Here is an 8,995-nt window from a genome sequence, read left to right as displayed (position 1 = left end):
AGTTTCTCTAATTTTAAAAGGATCCATCATTTGGCCACCGAGTAAGAATAGGAAAAGACCTCTTATAGGCCTAATATAAACAAACACACAATAGTGCAACCTAGTAAGCTCATGTAGGACACATATATCTCAGAGACACAGAGAAATCACCTTCCCCCTAGAAGGCCATGATTAAGGTTTAACCAAGCCAGCTTTTAATTTTTAACTGCATATGCTTTAAAGAGCCTTCTCAATATTTAGGGCGAGACTTAATTTCTCCAGTTATCAAGGTACTTGCAAGAATTTTTCAGAGAAAGAGTTTCTCGGAGAAAGATACATTTCTTTCTTTAGAGATTTCAGTCATTTTTAAAACAAAAAAGAAGGTACGTACCTTTGTTGGTTGGTTGAGCTAAGGATAATGACAATTGTTTTTTAAACGTCAGTAGCTGCTTTCCATCGTAAGACGTAATAAAATCTAGATCTTAAAATTGGCCTTAAGGTTTTATTTCTCATATGCTATTGATCATCTTACTGCACCTTCTTGCTAATTTTTTTTCCAGCATCCTGTTTTTCTTTCATAGATACTCTAGCTTAACTATGAGGAAATTTATTATAATTTATGGGGCCTTTCCCTCTTCTCTGTTTCCTCCATGTTTTGTTTTGTTTTTTTCCCCAGCCACAGACAGAGCCTGGACGTTCATAGATCTCTGCCTGTCTCGTGTGTCCATCCACACATGTATCTGTCTATCTCTGGTGGCTCAGATGGTAAAGAATCTGCCCACAATGTGGGAAACCCAAGTTTGATCCCCGGGTTGGGAAGATCCCCTGGAGAAGGAAATGGCAACCCATTCCAGTATTCTTGCCTGGGAAATCCCATGGATGGAGGACCCTGGTGGGCTACAGTCCATGGGATCACAAAGAGTTGGACATGACTGAGTGAGTAAAGACAACAACATCTCAATGGAAGGAGAAAGGCAAAAGGTGTGTGTGGGGGGGTATCTCTCATGTAAAAAGCCCAAAATACAGTTCTACCTGAAGTGGTCAGTCCGAGTGTGGCTGTGAAGGGCCAAGCAAGTGATGGCACACAGGAGTGGCCCTTGGTGCTGACTGGGGGCCATGGCAGATCAGTTACCAGGCTGCTGAGACCAGCCCTGCATTGGGAGGGTTGGGGAGGGCACAGGCAAGCCCTCCTCCCAGTTAACAGGGAGATGGTGGGATCCCTCTGTGGTCTTCCCCCTGGGAGAAACAGGAGCCCTCCTTCATTTCGAAGTGCACCGGAAGGTTGCTGGCCGCCACAGAGCCTGGGGCCTGCAGGAGCTGCTTCCCGGAGTCAGGGCTACTCTTCTCTGCCTCTAGAGGCCCAGGGAGCTTGCGGGCCAGGCTGCTGCCCGGGTCAGGCAGGCTCCTGTCGGGCACTGTCACCAAGGGGCAGAACAGATCCAGCAAGGTGCTAGTGTCCACGTGGAAGCCGTGCCTAGCCTGCCTGGTCTGCAGGTCATCCAGGTTGGAGTCTGTGGATCCAAGTGGTCCTTGAGCTCAGTCTCTGACTGGACTCAGTAATGCAGACACCAGGAGGGGCTGGGGAAGAGATGGGCAATCCCAGGCATCTTTGGGGCGTGAGCCAAATTGTCCAGGTGGTTAGACTGAGGCACCTGATGGGGGGCGGGGGCGGGGCCAAGAGGGGCAGGGACTGTGGGGAGGGCGCTCCCCCAACCCCCATCTGTAAAGGGTGTGGTCGATGTGGCCTGGGCGGCAGACTCAGATTCTCCCGCAGAATGGAGTCAATGAGGGTGGCTGGGCTCCAAAATCACTGCAGCTGGTGACTTAGCCATATAATTAAAAGATGCTTGCTCCTTGGAAGAAAAGCTATGACCAACCTGGACAGCACATTAAAAAGCAGAGACATTACCAACAAAGGTCTGTCTAGTCAAAGCTATGCCTTTTCCAGTAGTCATGTGTGGATGTGAGAGTTGGACTACAAAGAAAGCTGAGCGCCAAAGAATTGATGCTTTCAAACTGTGATGTTGGAGAAGACTTTTGAGAGTCCCTTGGACTGCAAGGAGATCCAACCAATCCATCCTAAAGGAAATCATCCTGAATATTCATTGGAAGGCCTGGTGCTAAAGCTGAAACTCCAAAACTTTGGTTGGCCACCTGATGCGAAGAACTGACTCATTGGAGAAGACCCTGATGCAAGGAATGACTGAAGGTGGGAAGAGAAGGGGATGACAGAGGATGAGATGGTTGGATAGCATTAGGGAGGCAATGGACATGAGTTCTAGTAGGCTCCGGGAGGTGGTGATGGACAGGGAGGCCTGCCATGCTGCAGTTGGACACGAATGAGTGACTGAACTGAACTGAACTGGAGACAAGGTAGTTTCCACCACGGAGGGTGGGTGCCTGCGACCGGGACCGGAATCCTTGGCCCAGGGGCTCTGAGGTGGGCTGGGGGGTGGGGGGACTCCTCCTTGATTCCAACCAAGGGCCTGCTGGACAGGGGCCTCTCTTTGCCAAGGGGCTGCCGGGGGCAGCTCAGTGATGTCACAGATGATGGGTCCAGAGCTGGCAACTGTGGGTCCAGAGCTGCTGGAGGCCAGGCAGGAGCCCCGTAAGGGGCTGCCGTGAACCTGCTTCAGGGAGTATTGCCAGCCATTCTGGGGTTTGGGATGTGCTGAGCTGCCGTCTTCAGCACCACCGGGATTGTTCTCATCACCTGCAGGATCCAGCTGGACACGCCAGCCAGATGAGGATGTGGATGAGCCTGTCAACAGCTTTCTGCGGCCTGGCATGCTTCTGCTGTCGGCCGGCCACCTCCTGCCACAGGGGCTCGTCATCGGCTTCATGCAGGGCAGGTTGGAGTCCGTGCTCTCCTGCTTCCCCTTCATCCACGGAAAGGCGGTCAGCAGCCTGGTGACACTGTCCTGGTGAAGCTTTACGTCCTCATTCTTCAGGGTGGACACGCGGTCACTTCCCTCCTGACTGCTCTCCAGGAGCTACTCCTGGCCATGCAGGAAGCACAGTGCTGGCACTCGGGGTCATCGACTCTGGCCTGACCCAGCTGCCAGTCTCGATGAGGACCACTGCCAGGGTCCTGCCCCAGCTTGGATCCAGGGAATCCGAAGTGTGACAGCGTCAGCGAATGATTTAGAGAGAGATAAGGAAAGAATGTTGTAGATAAGAAAACAGAGGAGAGAAAGAGGCTGATATTCCTTGGTTTACACAGAAAGCCAATAAAACTCCGAGACAAGGAGTTTGCCCTGTTCACGGAGGCCACAGGTGCCCTCCCGGTCTCCCGAGGGAGTGAAGATGCAAAACGTCTTCCCGTTCAGGTCTTAGAAACCCGGGCAGATAGGTGAGCGCAGGGAGCCTCCATGCTCCAAGGGATCAGCCTGAAAAAGAAAGTAAGAGAGAGAAAAAAAAAACACGGGGTGACCAAGCTTCTTCGAGTGAGGCCCATTTTTTTTTATTTTCAAAAGCGTCTTTTATACCTTTACTTGTACATAGAGGGAAATGAAAGATGCAAAGTCATTCAGTTCAGTTCAGTCGCTCAGTCGTGTCCGACTCTTTGCGACCCCATGAATCGCACCACGCCAGGCCTCCCTGTCCATCACCAGCTCCCGGAGTTCATTCAGACTCACGACCATCGAGTCCGTGATGCCATCCAGCCATCTCATCCTCGGTCGTCCCCTTCTCCTCCTGCCCCCAATCCCTCCCAGCATTAAAGTCTTTTCCAATGAGTCAACTCTTTGCATCAGGTGGCCAAAGTACTGCAGTTTCAGCTTTAGCATCATTCCATCCAAAGAAATCCCAGGGTTGATCTCCTTCAGAATGGACTGGTAGGATCTCCTTGCAGTCCAAGGGACTCTCAAGAGTCTTCTCCAACACCACACTTCAAAAGCATCAATTCTTCGGCACCCAGCTTTCTTCACAGTCCAACTCTCATATCCATACATGACTACTGGAAAAGCCATAGCCTTGACTAGACGGACCTTAGTCGGCAAAGTAATGTCTCTGCTTTTGAATATGCTATCTAGGTTGATCATAACTTTTCTTCCAAGGAGTAAGCGTCTTTTAATTTCATGGCTGCAGTCATCATCTGCAGTGATTTTGGAGCCCCCCAAAATAAAGTCTGACCCTGTTTCCACTGTTTCCCCATCTATTTCCCTTGAAGTGATGGAACTGGATGCCATGATCTTCATTTTCTGAATGTTGAGCTTTAAGCCAACTTTTTCACTCTCTTCTTTCACTTTCATCAAGAGGCTTTTTAGCTCCTCTTCACTTTCTGCCATAAGGGTGGTATCATCTGCATATCTGAGGTTATTGATATTTCTCCAGGCAATCTTGATCCCAGCTTGTGTTTCTTCCAGTCCAGCGTTTCTCATGATGTACTCTGCATAGAAGTTAAATAAGCAGGGTGACAATATACAGCCTTGACGTACTGCTTTTCCTATTTGGAACCAGTCTGTTGTTCCATGTCCAGTTCTAACTGTTGCTTCCTGACCTGCATACAGATTTCTCAAGAGGCAGGTCAGGTGGTCTGGTATTCCCATCTCTCTCAGAATTTTCCACAGTTTATTGTGATCCACACAGAGTCAGCCAAACATTCCAGCAGTTTTGCCGTTATAGAAACCAGGATTTTTTTCTGCAAACCTTTCCCATAGACAATGTTGTGTACATTATCTTCTGGCCTTGGAGACCTGTGGACATTTTATGGCCCTCTTTTGATAAGGGCTGCCCAACCAGAAAACTTATTTTCCCTTGAAATGTTTTTTCTTTATATTTCTAATCCGTGTCAGCCTCAGAAAATGTTAAACAGAGTTACATTTCTCTAGGAGCAAAGGTGCAGTGAGTTACAAGAAAGAACCAATGAACTCAAAAGTCTGATGTGGTTAATTTCAAGGCTATACTTGTTTTTCTTACATTCCAACTATGTTAACTAATGCACTCCCAGGTGCACAGTGGATAAGAGATATGGGAACTTAGCAACAAGCATTGGCCCAATAATGAAATCCTACACCAGCACTACTCTAACTTTTAACTCTTTGAAAGGCTCTATGTTTTAGGCTTCCCGTGCCTCTCACAGCTGGGGGGCTGTAAACAATCACATGCGTAGTTGTAAAAGTCTGGGGAAACCTGCCAAGCAAGCTAGAATGCTAACAGAGGGGGTTTGATTTGAAATATTCCTCTCATGTCCAGGAGACTTATTAGCTAGAGCCCTAAGTTGATTTTCTCCAGAGAAAGGTGGTTGGGGATAGCCTCCTGTATGTCAGGAGAGTTGGTGAAAGTCATGAAATAGTAAAACAGACAGATTCTGGTTTGGGGGTAGATGCTTGAGAAGGGGGGCACCTTGAGGCCTGATCTCGCCTTTGCCCATCAGGCCTCTTCCTCATGACCTTTGCCATGGGCGGGATTCCCCACGCTGGCTCCCAGCAGACCACCTTCTGGAAGCCACAGGGGTCGAGCTGCTGCATGAGGCTGGCCGCGCCTTGCTCGGGGACTCAGGCAGCCAGCCCGCCTGGTCGAGCATGTGGACACAGGTCCGCGTGTCTGTCAGGGGTCACTCAGGAGGGTCCACGGCTTGACCAGAAAGGCCGCGACGTTGCTGGGCCCGCTTGAGGCAGGGGCCTTCGCTGGGATGGAGATCCGTCTGACCGGAGGCCGTGCAGCCGCTGCCGGTGGCGGCCCTGAAACCAGTGGAGACCGTGTGGTCTCGCCACCATCTTGCAACAGGCCGGCTCCCACCAGCTCCACCTGCTCTCCTCCTTGTTGCTTAATTTTTTGCTCCTGTCCAAAATCTCCTTTCAATATCTAGTGGTCTTGACCTGAAAACTCCTGCTTAAAAGCAAGCCACCCACAAGCTTGGGCCACTGTGGTTCCCAGGTGGGAACTAGTAGCCTCACTGCGAGTTATTGAGAGACAATCCAGACTTTAAACGTTTTGAATCGGGGGCTTCCCTGGCTGTCCAGTAGTTAAGACTGCCTTGCGATGCAGGGGCTGTGGGATTGATCCCTGGTGGAGGAGGGATCCGAGGTGCTAAATCCTACCTGCCTTGTGGCCAAAAAACCAAAATGTAAAACAGAAGTAATATAGCAACAGATTCAGTAAAGACTTTTTAAGGATTTTGCTTTGAATCACATTCAAATGTCTGTATCTGTGGGTATTTTTTCTTGAGGGAGGCAGTTACCACCAAGCGTCAGACTCCTGGGTGATTGAAAATGGATTGCCCGTCTTCTGGGACCCAGCTGGGGAAAGGAAGCTGCAGGTTCACTGCTTGGGATATAGGCCTTCCATCAATAAAAGTCTCTATATTCAGTATGGAGCCTCATCTCTGCTCTCCGTTGGGTTTGAGGTCCCCAAAGCCAGATTTGTGTGGTTTGGCCCTGTTTTGCAGAAAGTTCTCACTTTTGTCTCACTCAAAGGATTTGTTAAGAAAATAAGCCACTCATTTTATACAGATAAATAATACAGATATTTATTAGAGAATTATCTAACTTACTTTCAACATACTAACATTAAAAGAAAAGATAACTAGAAAAAGCAGAGAATATATCACCAAATTGAGTTTTGACCAACATCCAGATTTAAACAGTCCCATGTCACAGCACATCTGGAGTCCCACTTGGGAAAGGGTCCCAGGCAGCATGTCCCACTCCATGGGTGAGCCTTCAAAGATTGCTGTTCAGGGTTCCCAATTATAATCCCAGGATGGATGCAAACTGATATCATCGTAAATCTGTGACCAAGTTGCAAGCTTGGTTTCAAGTTAATGATGCTGGTTTTGCCATGTAAAACTTTGAATGTTGCTAAGCCCTGACCTGCCTCTTGAGAAACCTATATGCAAGTCAGGAAGCAACAGTTAGAACTGGACATGGAACAACAGACTGGTTCCAAATAGGAAAAGGAGTACGTCAAGCCTGTATACTGTCACCCTGCTTATTTAACTTCTATGCAGAGTACATCATGAGAAATGCTGGGCTGGAAGAAGCACAAGCTGGAATCAAGATTGCCTGGAGAAATATCAATAACCTCAGATAGGCAGGTGACACCACCCTTATGGCAGAAAGTGAAGAGGAGCTAAAAAGCCTCTTGATGAAAGTGAAAGAAGAGAGTGAAAAAGTTGGCTTAAAGCTCAACATTCAGAAAATGAAGATCATGGCATCTGGTCCCATCACTTCATGGGAAATAGATGGGATAACAGTGGAAACAGTGTGAGACTTTATTTTGGGGGGCTCCAAAATCACTGCAGATGGTGATTGCAGCCATGAAATTAAAAGACACTTACTCTTTGGAAAGAAAGTTATGACCAACCTAGATAGCATATTCAAGGAGAAGGCAATGGCACCTCCACTCTTGCCTGGAAAATCCCATGGACGGAGGAACCTGGTAGGCTGCAGTCCATGGGGTCGCTAAGAGTCGGACACGACTGAGAGACTTCACTTTCACCTTTCACTTTCATGCATTGGAGAAGGAAATGGCAACCCACTCCAGTATTCTTGCCTGGAGAATCCCAGGGATGGGGGTGCCTGGTGGGCTGCCGCCTATGGGGTCGCACAGAGTCGGACATGACTGAAGCGACTTAGCAGCACATAGCATATTCAAAAGCAGAGGCTTGACTTTGCCAACAAAGGTCCGTCTAGTCAAGGCTATGGTTTTTCCAGTGGTCATGTTTGGATGTGAGCATTGGACTGTGAAGAAAGTTGGACTGTGAACGCTGAAGAATTGATGCTTTTGAACTGTGGTGTTGGAGAAGACTCTTGAGAGTCCCTTGGACTACAAGGAGATCCAATCAGTCCATCCTAAAGGAGATCAGTCCTGGGTGTTCATTGGAAGGACCGATGCTAAAGATGAAACTCCAATACTTTGGCCACCTCATGTGAAGAGTTGACTCATTGGAAAAGACTCTGATGCTGGGAGGGATTGAGGGCAGGAGGAGAAGGGGATGACAGAGGATGAGATGGCTGGATGGCATCACTAAATCGATGGACATGAGTCTGGGTGAATTCCGGGAGTTGGTGATGGACAGGGAGGCCTGGCATGCTGCAATTCGTGGGATCGCAAAGAGTCAGACACGACTGAGCGATTGAACTGAACTGAACTGAAATACAATGGACTTTCCTGACCTCCTGTTACTGATTTCCCCAGCAGCAGGTGACAGGTACACTTCTACTTCCTTGGGACACTTTCCTTGGCCCCCAAGACCAACACTTACTGATACCCACCTCTGTAATCACTCGATCTCCACTGCCTTTCTCATCCTGACATTAAATGTTGGAGCTGTCCAAAGCTTGGTCTTGAGCCCTCTTCTCTTCTCACTCTGCGACCTTTGGAGAGCTCCTCCTTAAGAACTGGAAATTTTAGCATTTGCCTTTCTGTTTGGATTGCACCAATAATCCTGAAGTTATTTTTGCATACAACCTTGACTCCTTTATCCCTTCATCCTTTACCAGCAAGAAGTCCTAACTCTGCCTCTCTGCTATTGCTTTCACGTGGCTGAGCATATCTCAAGGGAAAGAAAACTACACAACCATGCTGGCTGTGCATTTCTCACTTTGAATTTATGTTATGTCTCAAGTAGACTTCATACTGGCTGACAGCCACGCTACATGTCCCTGATCCAGTGGTCTTCACCTTGAAATGTGCAGACTCCAAGGAATGCCCAAAGTCCTTGCAAGGGACACGAGGACACGGCCGGTTATGAAGGTATTCATGTTCACGTTCTCTATTTCTGTACATCCGTCTCCTAAAACTAATTAACCTCGGAACTTTTGGGCATATTTTCTCACCTCCTCTTTTACCATCGCCCATTTGCCATTCTCCCAAGGTGGGGAAATGTAAAAACATCTGGCTTGCTAAACAAAAGTACAATTTGAAATATTGTTTTGGAAAGTAAACAACTCTAATGACTGAGTAATGAATCCGTTAGCCAGTGAGGTTGTTTTCAATTCTTTGTTTTCAACAAAATTAAAAGAGAATCTAATTGAGTTTTTAGTTTGGTACATTAAATTTTAATGTATTT

General features: G+C 47.9%; 1 pseudogene; it reads right to left on the bottom strand.

Moving 5' to 3' along the window:
* Nucleotides 1-1,176: 1,176 nt before the first annotated feature.
* LOC138069661 (heat shock factor protein 1 pseudogene) lies at nt 1,177-8,777 on the bottom strand (annotated as a pseudogene).
* Between the last annotated feature and the right edge of the window lie 218 nt (nt 8,778-8,995).

Source organism: Capricornis sumatraensis, chromosome 22 (genome assembly GCF_032405125.1).
Source record: "Capricornis sumatraensis isolate serow.1 chromosome 22, serow.2, whole genome shotgun sequence".
NCBI lineage: Eukaryota > Metazoa > Chordata > Mammalia > Artiodactyla > Bovidae > Capricornis > Capricornis sumatraensis.
The sequence above is the reverse complement of the archived record's forward strand: the minus strand, read 5'-3'. Positions and strand labels throughout refer to the sequence as shown.